Below are 16,745 nucleotides of genomic sequence, written 5' to 3' on the forward strand. Positions count from 1 at the left end.
GACGGGAGGAAGATGGAACTGGGATTGATATATAAAACAAGAGTTTCTAATTTAAAATTTAAAAAATTAAAAAAGGGAGTATGACTCCTAATAAGTCAATCATGCTTCAGGATATGCCCCCCACGCCCATGTGTATATGAACAATACCAATTGGACTCAATAGGCTCTTTAAAAAAAGTATATGAAGTTTGATGGGGGAAGGCCTTCTGTGTATATGTTTGTCTTATTGGTTGATAAATAAAGCATTGTTGGCCAATAAGGAAGCAAGATAGGTGGGACTAGGAGTCAAGGAGACTTCTGGGAAATGTAGTCAAGGGTAGAGAGTCTCCATGTGATCCTGGGAAGAGAGGACGAGTCAGAATGGCATCCTTGGAAAGGTAAGTCCTTATAGAAATATGTATATTAGTAGTCATGGGTTAATACTTAAGACAGAAATAGCCAATGAGAAGCCCTGGATATTGGCCGACAGCATTGTAATTAATAGAGTCTCTGTGTGTTATTTGGGGTTGGTGCAACATTGGGACCAGGCTGGCAGGAAGAGTTGTCTTCATGGAAGTTGAATAAGTTGGGAAGATGGTTCTTGGAAGAGGTAAAGGGAGGAGTGGGAGTAAAAATGGCTAAAATACATGTATGCATGTGTTAAATTCTCAAAGAATTAATAAAATAGTATACTGGAAAATCATAAATTTTCAAAAAGCATTCTGCTTAGAAAGTTGCTTCTTAATTCTTCCCTGTTCTAGAGTATTTTAGACACTTATTTCCTGGTATGTGAGTTTAATAATTGATTCCTCCCTTTAAAGAAAAGTTAAAGCAATTGCCATTTGATCTATAATTACCTTGTTAATACCATGGATCAGAGTCTCCAGGGCTTGGCTCCCCAAGGAGCACTTAGAAACAGGAGACACCACCACCCATTAAAGCACTGTGGATGCATGAGAACAGGGACCACTGCTTCTGGGGAGAGTGAATTCTCTCAAAGGCTTCTTTAGCTACTGTCTTTTGAATTGTCTGTCTACCACTCCTCCCATCATGTGATGACTGAAAGCTTTGATGGTAGACCAGTTCTCTGTGTTGTCTCAGAGTGCTATAATGGTAAAAAACCATGCCAAGTCTTTCCACTTGTGCCCTACTTTTACCCCTGCTTGACTACCTCACCAACTGGAATAAGATTATGTCCCATCAGACAAAACCAAGTGTTTCTTTTTTCATCTTCATTGACCCTAAATAGCTGTGAGGTTTACATTTCTGTTTGCAAACATATTAAATACTTATAAATGAATGAATATACAAATGGACTCCTGGAGACATACCTTTAGTCCTCTCTCATTCACTGACTCACTTATCAAGAACACCTTGATGGCTGCAAATGCTGTGGTGAGATTAATGTTTAAGAGAAGAGTAAGCCCCAATGCTGCAATTTTTTACAACAAAGAATCATATAATTATAAATGTAGGGCATAAAAGAATATTATATTGAGGCACTAAAAAGGGGCCATAAAATTGCGGAAGACTTTCCAGCGTGGGCTTTTCATACATCATGTGCTTGTCCCACATGGAATTAACTATCACTAATCATGTAACTTGAACTTCTTACAGTTTAAATGGGCTTTTGGAAACATAATTTAAATGTTGTGTTAATTACTTTTCTGTTGTTCTGATGGAATAGCCCAGCAAAACAAAAAAAGACAAAAAACCAAACACAAAAAAAAAAATCATAGGAGTGAAGAGGTTCTGAAGGGATGCAGTTCGTCATGGAGGGAAAAGTAGTAGAAGCAGCAAGTTGGCTGGTCACATTGTCTCTAAACACGGGAGGCAAAGAGAAGTGGGGCCAGGCTATAAAACCTGCTGGCTTCCTCTTTCAGGACTCCATGCCCTAAAGGTTCCACAATCTCCCAATCATCACCACCAGCTGGGACCAAACACCCAAACACAGGAACTTGTGGAAACATTTCATATTTAAAGCACAATGGATCTCCTAGTTCATCTAGAGAAGATAGACAAAGAACTCTGAACTCAATGCCTTTTCTGTTAAATACATTTAGGGGTAAAATGGAATATTCAAAATCACTCTTTTTTTTTTAAAGTCTGGCTGTCTTACTATTTCTCTCTGTCTCTGTCTCTGTCTCTCTCTCTCTCTCTGTGTGTGTGTGTGTGTGTGTGTGTGTGTGTGTGTGTGTGTGTGTGCGTATGTGCACGTGCACCTTTGTGAGTTCAGGTATACAATATGTATGCAGCCTTTGGAAGCCCGAAGACAGCCTCCAAGGAACTCCAATTGCAGGTGGTTGTGAAGCCCATGTAGGGCTGGAAAGCAAACTTAGGTCCTCTGTGAGCGCAGCCAGGGCTGTCAACTGTTCAAGTCATCCTTCCAGTGCTCGAACCATTATTTTAAGTTTAGAATTGTGTTCTAAAGAGCATGTTTGGTAATGTTTGTTGTCTGATATGGAGAATGGTGTTTTTACCAACAAATAAAAGCAGCTGTTCCACAGGGCCCCTTTTCATCCTCTCTTGCAAAGTTTCCACTAGGAAACTATTCCTGTTATTTGATTATGCCTTCTCAGCTTTCATTGCTGGAGGGAAGTGACACATTGATGACAGCTATCAGAGCTCTTTCTGCTTTATTGGAAAATTACTTGAAAAATTACCATATCATTAAGTTCTCACAGAATTGCTAAGACGGGCATAAAAAACTTTTCTCACTCTGCGTTCAGTAACTGAATAAAGCAGGTTGGCTTGGGGACATCCCTCCAGTGGCTGAGATGCTGACAGGCAAGTGGACCCATCCCTCGCAGCATCCTCATTTGAAGGGTGGTGTCCAATGGAATCACTGGGAAGCATGTTGATTTCTGTTAGCAAAGTAGACTTGTTTCCCAGCCAGCTACTACCTGGTACAGCACTTACTACCTGCCTATAAGGGTAAATTCACAGTCTGGGAAGAAATGTCTGCAGTAAATTGAGTGTTTTACCGTGGCCTTCAGGGTAGACTGGAGCAAGAATAGTGTTTTTAATTCTTGAGAGTGCTGGGAGGAAGGCCAGTTTGGAGAACAGTATCATCAAGGACAGAATAGTGAGCCTCAGAAGAGCAAAACGGGCCAGGAAAGAGAGTCAGGAAGTGAGCAAGGATCTAGAAAGAGAGCTGGAGAGTGATGCTACAAGGCTTTGCAGAACATAAACACTGAGTTTAGTAGATGTTTGGAAAACATTCACTGTGTTTGAATATGAAATTAGTCCCCGTAGGCTCACATGTCTGAACACTTGGTCCCTAGCTAGAAGTGCTGTTTAGAAAGTTGTGGAACATTGAAGAGGTGGAGTCTCACTGGAACTCAGTCTTGAGGTTTTATAGTTGGGACCCACTTCCTGTCCACTCTCAGCTTTCTGCCTATAGACAGACTGTGACCAATTGCCTCATCATCCTTCCAACACGCCTTCTCTAGTAAGATGGATTGTATCCCCTCCAACTGTGAGCCAGAGCAAACTCTTCCTCCTTTAAGTTGCTGCTTGTTAGGTATTTTGTCACAACAACAACAAAAAAGTAACTAAGATGACATTGTAGGTTCTCTGAGACAAAAAGAGATACAATCAATATTGATTTAGGAAAATTAACTAGAAAGAAGTCTAGGGATGGGGTCAGAGCAGGGAAGGAAGAAGGTATAGCATGCACCCATAATGGCGAAGGAAATAAAAAACAAACCATTCATTCATTTGACAAATTATGTACTGGGTAGTTTATGTCAACTCAACACAAGCTAAGAGTCATCAGAGAGGAGGGAGCCTCAATTAAGAAAATGTCTCCATAAGATCTGGCTGCAGGCAAGCCTGTAGGGTATTTTCTTCATTGGTGATTCATGAGGAGAGTCCAGCCCATTGTGGGTGGTACCATCCCTGGGGTGGTGATCCTGGGTTCTATAAAAAAAACAATCAGGCTGAGCAAATCATGGGGAGCAAGCCACTAAGCAGCTCCCTTCCACAGTCTCTGCATCAGCTCTGCCTCCAGGTTCCTGCCCTGCTTGAATTCCTACCCTCACTGCTTTTGATTATGAATTGTTATATGGAACTGTGAGTGAAATAAACTCCATTTGTCCCCACTTGCTTTTGGCTCATGGTGCTTTGTCATAGCAATAGTAACCCTAACTAAGACAGTACCATACATCATACATTATTGCTCAGTAATAAAAATGGACCAGTAGATAAAGCCCTGAAGACACCACTCACTTTGGACATAGGACATAGATAGAGGAATCAACTTCAAACTGACCAGGAAACTTTCCTTGCTGTCTAAATTACAGAATGCCAGCGGTGCTGTGGAGGCTACTGGGAAAGAAAAACATTAATGGACTTAATATAACCAGATGTGTCCACTGGTGCAATAGTAGCATGATGGTTTCTGATTGGATATGAGACCTCTTCTACAGGAGGGATTTCATGCCTGGTATCGCAGACCTGGTTAAAAGCTCATGACTGGGGAACCACAAGTCCTAAGAGAGTAGCCTACTATTGCTGTTTTGCTAAATGGTAATGCTATACAAATGCATCCTAAGTATTTGTGTTTATGCCTATAGATTTGTGTTGTTCTCAGCTTTGGCTAGAGATGCTTCTTTCTGCAATGGGTAGTGGTCAAATGCAGAGACTCATCACTGGTCAAGGTGTCACCAGTGTTCAGCTGTGGATGGGTCATCGCCATCTATCTCCCACTAGAGGTTGGTGAATAAGAACTGATGGATGGAGGAGAGCTATGAAATTATAGCTCTGGACACAGCACAGCTATTGCACATATCAACCCGCAGCCGCTGTAGTTACCTGCTCCAGACCCGCACACTATCAAGCCAGTCAATATTTCATCATATGTGTGGTGTAAGGAGACTAGGCCCTGTCCCTATAGGGGGAGCTCCTGGCAGTTAATGGCTGCTGAGGGGAGAGCATCACTCGCCTCTAGTGACATGGTAGGTTACTCCTGGACAAATTGATGGCCGCATCACCGTGTGCACATGGGCAGCACTAATTGGACTTGAGGTTATTAATAACAATAGAAAAAGAAGACATGGTTGGGGCTGGAGACATGGCTCAGTGGTTAAGAGCAAGAAGTACTCTCCCAGAGGATCCACGTTCAATTTTCAGCATCCACATCAGGTGGCTCACATCCACTGGTGGCTCCAACTCCAGAGCATCTAATGCCTCTGGCCTCCACGGACACTCACTCTCATGTACACACACATGCTTATAGTAAAATAAAATCTACAAAAGAGAAAAGAGGACACGAGGTTGAGAGGGACACTAAGGGAAATTGGAAGAAGGTAGTAGTGGATGGATATGATCAAAATACATTGTATAACTATATGGACCTTCCTAGGAAACAATATCATTTTTAAATGAATGAAACCACATTCCATGCTGAATGAATGAAGCTAGTCTCAAAGTTTGCATGCCACAACAGTCTACTTATATAATAACACTGTAAAATTACATTCTCAAGAAGCCATGACTTTGTTGGGCATGGCGGTGGTATATGCCTGTAATCCCAGCACTCAATAGGCCGAGGTAGGGCAGTCATTATTTCTAGGCAGCTTTACATAGAGAAATGCTTATGTTGTGTGGGGGGGGGGGGGATAAAACTAGACAGAACTGTAGGGATTGAGGACAATCAATGATTACTAGGAACTAGAGGACAAGGATTATGTCAATTGAGGTTCCTCTTCCCAGATGTATCTAGTTTGTGTCAGGTTGACCAAAAAAAAAAAAATTGTGTGGGATCCAGCAGAGCATCAGACCCCTCTGCAGGCTTGGATTCCAGAGTGGTAGCACCTAGGCTTCGAATTGCCTTTTGTGATGCTATCTTCATCACTGATACCTTTTGCTTGAAGTGTTTGAATCTTATCTAAGCTCTTCCTGAAGGGTTCAAGGCCTTTCAAAACTTGATTATGAGAGGACTTGGCAAACCAAGAGTTCTCCTGACTGAGACTTGCTTTATCATTTGGTTCCTTCAAACACTCCAGAAAAGGTCTTGGTATGCAGAAATTAACTTGCTAAGGTGTGGATTGTTTAACCATTAAAAGGCCTTATGTGAAGCAATGGGCAGTCAGTTCACCAGAGCTGGCCTCCTGTGCTCTGCTGAGTCAACACTCCCCCTGGAGTGACCCGAGTGCTTCCACCGACCCTCACACAACACTGACAAAAACTACCAGGACACTGACCCAAAACCAATTTAGGGAGGAAAGAGTTTATTTCATTTTACAACTTCTAGGTGACAATCCACCATTGAGGGATTGTCAGGGCAGGAGCCTGAAGGCAGGAACCAAAGTAGAGGCCATGGAGAAAGCTGCTTTCTGTTTTACTTCCCATGGCTTTCTCTGTTTCCTTCTATGCCACAGGACCACCTTGCTCAAGCATGGCACCACTCACAGGGGGCTATCCCCCCCATATCAATCATTGACCAGACAAATGCCTTCCAGACATCTCCACGGCCAACCTGATGAATTTCTCAATTGGGGTTTCCTCCTCTCAGGTTTCTCTAGTTTTTGTTAAATGAGTAAGAAAAATGAGACATTTTCTACTGTTTGAAATACATGACAGAACATATTACCATCCATAACGCTTGCCCTATGTGGAAGAACAGAAAAGAAAGATAAAATCTTAGGTTATGAAATTGAGAGTTGGCTAGCAGGTTTGTGAAGTGTGCACTTTTACTGCTGATGGTAGTGCTTTGGTATTTGTTGTTTTGAAAGCAAGGTTTCACTGTTCAGCCTACTGAGTTTTGTGATATATATATATATATATATGTATGTATATATATATATATCCTTAAGTGTACAACACTTCTGCCTCAGCTGTTAGTGTGCTGGGATCCCAGGAGTGCATGAACATGCCTGGGTCAGAAGAATATATTTCTGAAGATGTCTGTAAGGGTACATATTAGCTTTTCTGTTCTCCTGGGATGCGTTATTAGTTCATGAAGAGGTCTGTGCTCCTCACACAATCTGGCCAACCTAGACCAAGAGCATATGGGAAGCCACAGCTATGTCGTGTGACTGTCATCAAGATATGGTGCACTTCCTCCCTGTTCTCCAGAACACCTGCTCTTAGAAATCAGCCACTGGGCCGTGGGGGAATTCGCAATTCATGGAAAGGCCTGTGAGGAAAGAAGCTGAGTTTGTTGCCCACACACATAGCTGGTTTTCCAGACAACAGGTAGCTCTGATTTGGAAGCCCCGTGATAGAGCCACAGCTAACAGTGTAGGTGACAGTTCAAAAAGTAAACAAAGGTGCTTCTGTGAAGCCACGGAGCCTGGTATATAAAGATGCTTAGGAGCAAAACAGATGGTTACTGTTGTGACTAGCATGCTGTGTGACACTGCCAACACACACACACACCACACACACTGCTTGTAGGACTCTATTGCTTCAGGGTTTTTCATAAGGAGCAAGACTGAATTAATCAGATGTTTTTACTCACCAGTACACACAGGTCAGAGTGTCATTCTAAAACATGCTATTCAAAAATCTTCCTAGGACAGGGTCAGGTAATTGATGAGTACTTAACTGACCAACAGTGCCAGAAGTATTTACCAACTGTTAAAGTTTAGTATCGTCATTGCCCATGATAAGGTAGACCCAACGCACACTATATTATCCAAGGGAGGTCATACACACACACACACACACACACACACACACACACACACACACACACTACCACATGAGCCCCACACTGGGTCTTTGACACAATATGCAGTTTATGTTCTTTTCACTGTGCCAAGTCCTTTCCAACAGGATTCTGGGAACAGGAAGTGCAAGATAAAGAGCAGGTAACACACGGCTGCACGCTGCTACTTCCTCCCACGCCTGTGATGGACGTCAGCAGTCCAGTGTAGCACTCTCCTAAATTCCCTGACACGCTTAGGGAAGATGGATTCCAAATTGCTCCTGCCGAGTGCCCTCGTGAAATGACCCAGGGGCTGTAACCAACTCCCAGCAAGAGTGGTGTATGTGAGGGCCAGGGTACTGCAGAGGTGAGCTCAAAACATACACGGTGCAAGGGTTGGTACGAAAGTGCAGACTGTACGAGCAGCACGGATGAGTCTGTGCGACGGCTCCGTGCCCAGAGTGCCTGGTAGAAACAACGCAAAACTCCCTTCTGACAGAATCTATGGAGTCACACTTCTCACAGGTGTGAATGCAGCACCCTCAGAGGCCAGGAGAGAGCACTGGATGACCTGAAACCGGAGGGACATACAGGGGTTTCTGAGCTGCGTGGTGTGGGTGCTGTGCATAACTTGGCCACACAGTTCTAAACCATCTAGTACTGAAAACTGTCCACTTTGCTAGTTCATTCATAGCACACTTAGCTATGTAACAAAAAAAGTAGTAGCTGGGCGGTGGTGGCGCACACCTTTAATCCCAGCATTCCGGAGGCAGAGGCAGAGGCAGGTGGATCTCTGTGAGTTCGAGACCAGCCTGGTCTCCAGGAGCTAGTTCCAGGACAGCCTCCAAAGCCACAGAGAAACCCTGTCTTGAAAAAAAAAGGTAGCAAAAACTGAGCATATCTAGAGTATGATTTAAACACAGAGGTTAAAACCTGTGGTACTGTAAATGTGAAGGCCAATCACTGTGAAGAGAATTCAAATCCACACGATCAGGATCAAGAGTAGAAAGTCTCTGAACTTGACCGATGGGACACAGAGCTCCTCTGTCAGTGACTGTCACTAACCCTAAGAACCAATTCCTTTCCTCTTCTGAGTGGGTTAGGAATGAAAAAACGGAACAAGCAACATGTCCTCGTCTGTTTCTTTGTCCACCGAGTACCTAGTGGGTGCAAGCCTTCCTGCTGAACACTGTCCTGGAAATGAGGATAAAAAACATTGAGTTCTGTCTCTGAGGGTCTAGTGAGTTAGTGAGTCAGAATCTAAATATCTCTGTGGCATCCCCAAAGCATCACCTGGTTCAATCCTGAGAGGCAGTCTACACAGCCAATAACACCAACAGTGAGCTCCGTCCACATCAAATTTTCACCAATCATCAAAGATCACCAATTTTTCTCAGGCTCTGTAGTCTGTTCCCCCGTTCTTCTCTACAATAGAATTAATACTCCAGGGCTTTCCACTGTTTCCCCAAATACTTGTTTTCCAACACACAGTTGAAAGCAAAACACTTCTCAGAATCCCACGCTAAGAATCCTACTCTATGGAAGGTTCCAGAGCACTGGCGTAAGAGAAAACCCATCATAACAAAGGAAAACAGGCCTTGGAGTTGGTCTAGCCAGGCGGCACGTCCCGCGGGACTCCATGTAACATACTAATCTTAAGGGGCCTCAGTTTGCTTATCTGTGAAACGGGGATAACATACAGGGAGGCAGGCTGAGGTGGGAAGCTGAGGACATATAGGCATTCCCTAAGTACCAGCTTGCCTTTGTTTCCAACGAGATAGCTCAGGACTTATTACTAAGATTAGACTACTCAAGGCGCAACCACCAGTCCTTTCTGACACTCTGATGTATAAGTCTGAAGCTTCTTCGTTTTCTTCTCAATGGAGAAAAAGCACCCAACATTACGGAAAGCAAAACTTTGGGGGGAAACCATCCATTTCATCATCCTGGTGCCTCGCATTTCCACATCTGTGGTGGTGTGGCCTTTACACGGAGGCCGCCTTTTCTTCCCAGTCACACGCAGGGAGCTGAATTTGGCCTCCTTGCCTGCAGGTGTGAGTAGATTTTATTCCAGGTGAAGTTGGGGAGCAGCTCACGAGGAAGGAATGGAAGGCCGCAGGGGTGTCAAAGCTCTCCTGATATTTTTTAAACCCTGTTCCAGCGCTGCAATCCTGCTACCCTGCGCTGTTTCTTTAAATTGTTTGACGTCAGAGAGGGAATGCTATAGCAACCGTCTGTCAAAGTGGAATTAACTCCAAAGAAAGATGGGGGTGGGGACAGGAGCAATGCCCCTGCAGAAGAAGCAAATTGGAAGGAGACGTTTATTTTATGACATTTTCAGTATAAAACACCCAGAGAAATGGGAACAAAGTCGCTCGGGGTTGCACGTGGTGTTTAAGACTTGGCAGGATGCTGGGGAAGGCCTTCCAGTCATTAGTGATAACAGTAACTTTCAAGAGCTGACGGTGGGAGACAGGCTTTGTACGAGCACTGGTTTGTTCATAAATGCTTTCAGCACCTTTGGGGGGTGAGGGGACCGGTAACACTAGCTTTATGTTCCCAGTGAATCTCTGGCCGTCACCGACGGCTGCGCCGGGAGGCTTGGCTGGCCTGACTTCGGATTTCAGAGCTCCACAAGCACAGAGGGCATCTGTGGCTCTCCTGGCTTAACCCTGCAGCCCGCCGGAGCAGAGCAGCCCTGGCCGGGCCCAGGCGGGAAGAAGTCAGGCACACTGCTTAGACGGCGCGTCCAGAGGCACACAGATAAATCGAAACTGCCAGGGATGCGCTTTCCGCTCGCCAAACCCGGCAGAAGCTGCACGCCGTGCCCGCGCCCACCGGGTTCACCCCAGCCCAGGCCACGCACGCCCCCGCCAGCCCCACCCCACTAAGACACCCGCGCCCCTGGCCCCTGCCCTGCGCGCACCAAGCAGCCTCCATCCAGATCCGGCGCGCTCTGGGCTCTACGAGCCCCTCGAGCGCCCCCCGCCCCGACCGCGCTCGCTCCCGCCAGCCCCCACCCAAGCCCCGCGCGCCGCTGCCTCGGCGCGTTCCCAGACCCTTTCCCGGGCCTCGCGCGCCCCCGCCCCCGCCCCGCGCTCCGCGCCCCGGTCCCCGGTCCCCGCCCCGTCCGGCGTGCAGGGCTCTGGGTGTGGCCGCCGTCTGTCTCGTGTGGTGGAGCCTGGCAGCGGTTCGCTCCCCGCAGCCGAACGAACGCCCAGCAGCAGCGCGGTGGTGGCGGCCGGGCTCCAGGTAGGTGGCGAGCGCGGGCCGCGGGGCGCGGGTGGCGCGTTGCGGTTTTCCGTGTGGACGCGGGCTCCTCGGCGCTTGGCGAGAGCCGGGACGGCCCGAGGGTGCGGCCACCCGGGGAGCCCAGACGGTGATGGTTGCAGAGCGCGGAGCCCCCAAGTTCTCACCGGCTGCTGGAGCCTGGCTGGGTTTTGGTTTTGGTTGTTTGTTTGTTTTAGACCTATATGATGCCCCGCGGCTTGGTTATTTTTAATGGGGGGGGGCGACAATGGATTTTGGATATTTGCAAGTTTAGAACAGGAAAGAGCCTTTTCTCATCTTCTCCCAACGTCGCTCTCTGCTTCAGAACAGAAATGATCCCCGCGTACTGTGTGTGGCTGTGTATTGCTCTCCACTAAGGGAAGACGCGTTTTCAAAGTTGGGAGACAGCTTCCAGTGGCAGTGCTGGGTGATTTTGTTTCCTCTGCTCCTCCCTCACCTTTTCCCTCTCTCTTTCCTTAAAGGGTGAAAAATGTAGCCCGCACCCTACCAGGGAGTTGTCTTAAGACTTTGAAGTGTATTTATTAGTCCCTTTCAATATTGCGAACTGAAACAGTGACCGTCTGTATTTTTCAGTGTATTTGTATGTGATGGCTGATACATGTCATATGAGAGGGAGGTCTTTTACAGGGCTTGCACCAAACTGAATAAATAATACTTGGTCTCTGCCAGTGTTCATTGCTGGCTCTGAAAGTTTCCTGCATATTTTAATATTTTCATTGAGAACATTTAAGGAGTTCTCATTCTTGCATTTGGGTTTGCTGATGAATTTAAAACTGAAATAGAAACTTTAAAAATATTATTTAATGAATATTGCCAGATCCCTTGTGTCTACAGGTTACTGACCATGACGTTGATTCTGGGTGTTGTGGTTCGCCTACCGGCATGCCTTAAACCCATGGTCATTAGACAGGAAGCAATTTTGAGTTGTTGGTCTTTTAAGAATAAACATATCAGAGTGTATTTTTACACTTTATAAATAGAACCTGGGACACTTTGAAGACTAAGAATGGGAGCTAAGTATTGGACATTTTTTCTGCCATTACCACATACTGCTGGAGATTCGGTGAATTCTGTCTCCTTTCAAGCTTGTTATTTAAGTTGGGTGGTTTGGTTACAAGTTTCTTTACCTCACTTACTAGTTTAATCTTGTTTATTGGAAGTATTACTTACTGAAGCTGTCCTGGACCAGGGGCAGTGAGCTGTATTATTGTGTCATCTCTCAGTCAATTCTCAAAGGACACATTGCACGTGTGTGAGAACTTGTAACTATTAACTCAAGTTGGATTCAAGGCAACATCCATCTGTCCATAGCAGGCATGCTTTTCTCTCTAGAATACATTTGTTTAGTCCTAGGCTCTAGGAGCGATCTTCAGCTACTCATTCATGTACACATAAATTTCCTAGATGTCAGACACCTATGCTGGTTTTTCTGGTGTGATTGGTATCACTTAACGGTGTTACCGTATACACCCAACCATCAGGCACTGCCTCCCTGGCATTCCTAGATCCATGACCCCTTTCTAGGGCACAGTTACTCTGTTGGCATTAAATATATAGCAGTGACTTAACTGTCCTTCCAAACTAATGCCTCTTGTTTTGACATGGGCTCCAGAGAAACAACTGTAACTACTTTGGAAAGGTGAAAACAGATAGCAATCAACTCCACACTTGGTGGGACTCCTGTGTAATCCCAGCTTCAGCAGCTGAGGCAGGAGGGTGGTAAGAGGGGCTCTTTCCTGGGCTGCAAAGCAAGCCCCTGTCTCCCAACAACAAAACTGGATGGCAGCCTGCTTTCTGATGTGGGAACTCTTAGCTGTCGTCATGTGATAAGCCAGGAGATGTTCTCATAACTGTTTTCTTTGCCACCACTCTCTTTCTCTGAAGCTTCTTTGTGTCTGTGGGTCCCTTAAATTGTTATGTAAATATTCTGTTTCATCTACTTTTGTTTTTGTTTTTGTTTTTTGAGACAGGGTTTCTCTGTATTGTTTTGGAGGCTGTCCTGGAACTCACTCTGTAGACCAGGCTGGCCTCGAACTCACAGAGATGCGCCTGCCTCTGCCTCCCGAGTGCTGGAATTAAAGGCAGGTGCCACCAATTCCCGGCCTGTTTCATCTACTCTTAATCATAATTTTTTTTCTCAATGTGTAGTGTTCTTCCTCAGTTACTGACCTATTTCTTTTTAAACTAATTTTTGTCATTTTAAATTATGTGTGTTTCTGGGCACTTGAGTGCCAGGGAGGTCTGAAGCTTCAGCTACCCCTGAAGGTAGAGTTATTACAAGCCTTTGTGAGGCCCTTGCGTGTTGGGAACTGCACTTGTGTTTCTTTGAAGCAGTGTGCTCCCTGAAGAACTGCGCCGTCTTTTCTTCAGTCACTACAATCTTATTTGATCTTCATTGAGAAGCAATCCTCCTTGTCAACTGGAGGAACCTGGGTAGGGGAACCTGAAGAATTTTCTTCATCAGTTTGGCTTTTGGGCACTGTCTGAGGGACATTTTCTTGATTGCTAACTGATGTAGGAGGGCCTAGCCCACTGTGGGCGCCATTCATAGGCAAATGAGCCTGGGCTGTGTCAGAAAGGTAGTAGAGAGCCTGAGAGCAAGCTGCAGTTCTCTGTGTCAGTTCCAGCATGAGCTCCTGCCCTGACTTCCCTCAGTGATGAACTGTGACCTGGAAGTGTAAGACAAATAAACCCTTTCCTCCCCAGGTTGTTTTGGGGCAATGTTTTAGCACAACCACCAGACAAGCAAACTAGGATAGCCTATTTAAAAAACAAAACAAACAAAAACCCAAGCAAACAAACTGTTCACTACACTACATAGTGTGTGTGTGTGTGTGTGTGTGTGTGTGTGTGTGTGCTGATCAGGATGTAAAGCTCGCAGCTACTGGTCTAGGACCATACAATATCTGTTTCCAACTGTGATAGTCATAGACTGGCACTCTAAAACTGTAAGCAAGCTCCCAGTTGAATGCTTTCATTTATAAGAGTTGCCGTGGTCATGGCAAGAGGGTGGGATGGGGGAGGGGTGGGCGGGGGACATGGGAGGATGGGAAGGAAAGGGAACTGGGATTGATATGTAACATAAGATTGTTTCTAATTTAAATAAAAATTAATTTAAAAAAACAACAAAAAAGAACAGTAAGGAGCACAATGAGTGAATTTATTGATATTTTAGGACCTAGACTTTTTACTCTGAGAGACAGAAAATAAGGACTAAGGGTTGCGCTTGGAGTTCAGTTGGTAGATTGCCTGCCTAGCACACCAAAGCCCTGACTTCCACCCCCCAGCACCCTATAAACCAGCACTTGAGCCGGGCAGTGGTGCTGCATGCCTTTAATCCCAGCACTCGGGAGGCAGAGGCAGGTGGATCTCTGTGAGTTCAAGACCAACCTGGTCTACCGAGCGAGTTCCAGGACAGGCTCCAAAACAATACAGAGAAACCCTGTCTCCAAAAACAAACAAACAAACAAACAAACAAACAAACAAAAAATCAGCACTTGAGAGGTAGAATAGATGTTTGGAAATTCAAGATCATCCTTGCCGGATCGATGTCTTAAAGTCAGGCTGACTACATGAGACCCTGTAAGGAAAGAAGGGAGGGACAGTGGGGAAGTAGCTGGCATTCTGCTGGTACTGGTGGCATCAGTGTGACCCCGTGATTAAAAGATGGAAACACACTTGCATTCATGAATATGCACAGACTTGACACATAAATACTGAATACATACAGCATGTACACATACAATTCCTAACTCTGGCTGGTAAGAGCCTGAAAGTGTGCCCTTTTCTAAGTGGCGGGTTCTAGAGCTGGCACGGGGAAGCTGTAGGGTGAGCCTTGAACTTTGTGCTACAAAGTCAGAAAGTGTAGAAGACAATGCTGGGGAATTTCGAAAGGATATAGCTTGAAAGTCTCCCAGTGGCCCAGTCTGGAGGAACTCAAGCACCAAAATGAATGACACCCCGTCAAAAAGAAAAAAAAGTCCCCAGTACATGAGAGGCCTACATGATCACAAAGCAGGCCTGCCTGCCCCTGTGCCCTCTCCCTTTCTACCCCCCTCCCCGCTCTCTGCTCCCGCATCACATTTTCTCCCTGGTGATCCAGGTTGGTTGCTTTAAGGGCTCCATTTTTCCTGTTTCTTCTACCTAGGGCCTCATGCATGGGACCAGCCATACCCAGCTGCACCCCCAGCCCTGTTGCTCTTTCTTTTGAAAGTCCCCCTGCGTATACAGGCTGGCTTCTTACTTGTGGCAATCCCTGTGACTCAGTGCTACGATTACAGGCATGTGCTACCATGCCTGGCTGGCTTTTCCTTTTAAAGACATGGCCCATATCCTGATATCATTCATGGCTTAGTCTGATTTATTTCAAAACAGCCTCCCTAATCACCTGTGATCTAACTTTGAGTGTTTTACCATATAGCTCTTGGCGGTAATTAAAGTTTGGGTCCTGTTCTTTACTTTGGGCTCATTTCCTAAACAGATGAGACTAGAGGCCCTGGCTTAGTAGCCTCTCTGGTTGCTGTGATAAAATATTCTAACAGAAGCAGTTTGGAGGTCAAGGTTTTATTTCAGCTCACAGTTCACGGTGTGGTTGGTTGCTGTAGAAGCCACAGCAGCAAGGGCTTGAGGTCATTTTTCACACTATACATGCAGCGAAGAGGCAGAGAGCAGTGGATACAGGCGTGCATGCCGCTGCTCAACTTGCTTCTTCTGCTGTATAGTCCAGGACCCAGGGATGAGTGGTGAGTGGATCTCCCCACCTCAATGCACCAATCAGGATAACCCCACAGGCATGCCAAGAAGCTCATCTTCGGGTGGCCCTGGAATCCGTCAGGCTAACAGCACTGCCCATCACAGAATCACGGCAGCGAGAATCTTGGTTCTTGATTAATGCACCTCCAGAGCCTGGAGTATTCCTGGTTCACTTGTTGGCACAGACGCTGGGTGGATGGATATGGATGTGGCTGGCTGAACGAGTGTTAGCACTCCTACTTTCCAGCTCTGTGTCTGACGAATGCTGTTTGATGCGGACCAGACACTGCTGCCAGAGACTCACCTGCACTGTTGAGTGACACTGTACAGCTCTGGAAACCAGTGAGCCTCCAGTCTGGCTTTACACAGCCGCCCTTCTGTTGGCTGCCCTCTGCTGGAGGTGATTCTCACAAGCAGGGAGACTCAAAAAGTAGGAAAACGCAGGTCACAAACTGGCTGGTTGTTTCCCTTAACGAAATCAGTAAACCGAGAGCTCATCTGGTAGAGTGTTTGCCTCGGGCTTGGTCCTCCCTGCTGCATAAAACTACGTGTGGTGGTCCAGGCCTGTAGCCCTAGCACTGAGAAGGTGGAGGCAGGAGGACCAGAAATTCAAAGTCATCCTTGGCTACACAGTGCACTTGGGACCAGCCAGGGCTGTGCAAGGACTTCTTTCAAAGGCAGCCAATCTGAACTTCCTGATTGTATGGGCCAGCCATGGTGTCACACACGCTTAATCCCAGCACTCAGGAGGCAGAGGTGGGTGGATCTCTGTGAGTGTGAGGCCAGCCTGGGCTACATGGTCAAAGAATGAAGAGGAAATGACTGTGGTGGGTAGATCTCTGTGAGTGTGAGGCCAGCCTGGGCTACATGGTCAAAGAATGAAGAGAAAATGACTGTGGTGGGTAGATCTCTGTGAGTGTGAGGCCAGCCTGGGCTATATAGGCAAATGGTCAAATAATGAAGAGGAAATGACTGTGGTAGATTGCAGGGGTAGATAGCTTAGGGTGAGGCTCTGGCAGTGGGCATGGTGGTGTCCAGACACTGCTGGAGCTATGCTCTTCATCAAGAG

At 46.1% G+C, this 16,745-nt stretch overlaps 1 protein-coding gene across 2 annotated transcripts in view; it reads left to right on the forward strand.

The window, feature by feature from the left end:
• Positions 1-16,745, forward strand: part of Gnb4 (G protein subunit beta 4) — an 81,701-nt gene that overhangs the window by 33,881 nt on the left and 31,075 nt on the right. Inside the window, exon 1 of one of the 2 annotated variants that reach the window (XM_040754522.1) lies at positions 10,731-10,885. The exons of the other annotated variant lie outside the window; for it this stretch is intronic. The gene's annotated coding sequence lies outside the window, so the exon portion shown is untranslated. Of the gene's footprint in view, positions 1-10,730; positions 10,886-16,745 lie in introns of those variants that run through there. 2 annotated transcript variants of the gene reach the window in all.

Source organism: Mesocricetus auratus, unplaced genomic scaffold (assembly GCF_017639785.1).
Source record: "Mesocricetus auratus isolate SY011 unplaced genomic scaffold, BCM_Maur_2.0 Super-Scaffold_100011, whole genome shotgun sequence".
In the NCBI taxonomy this organism is placed as follows: domain Eukaryota; kingdom Metazoa; phylum Chordata; class Mammalia; order Rodentia; family Cricetidae; genus Mesocricetus; species Mesocricetus auratus.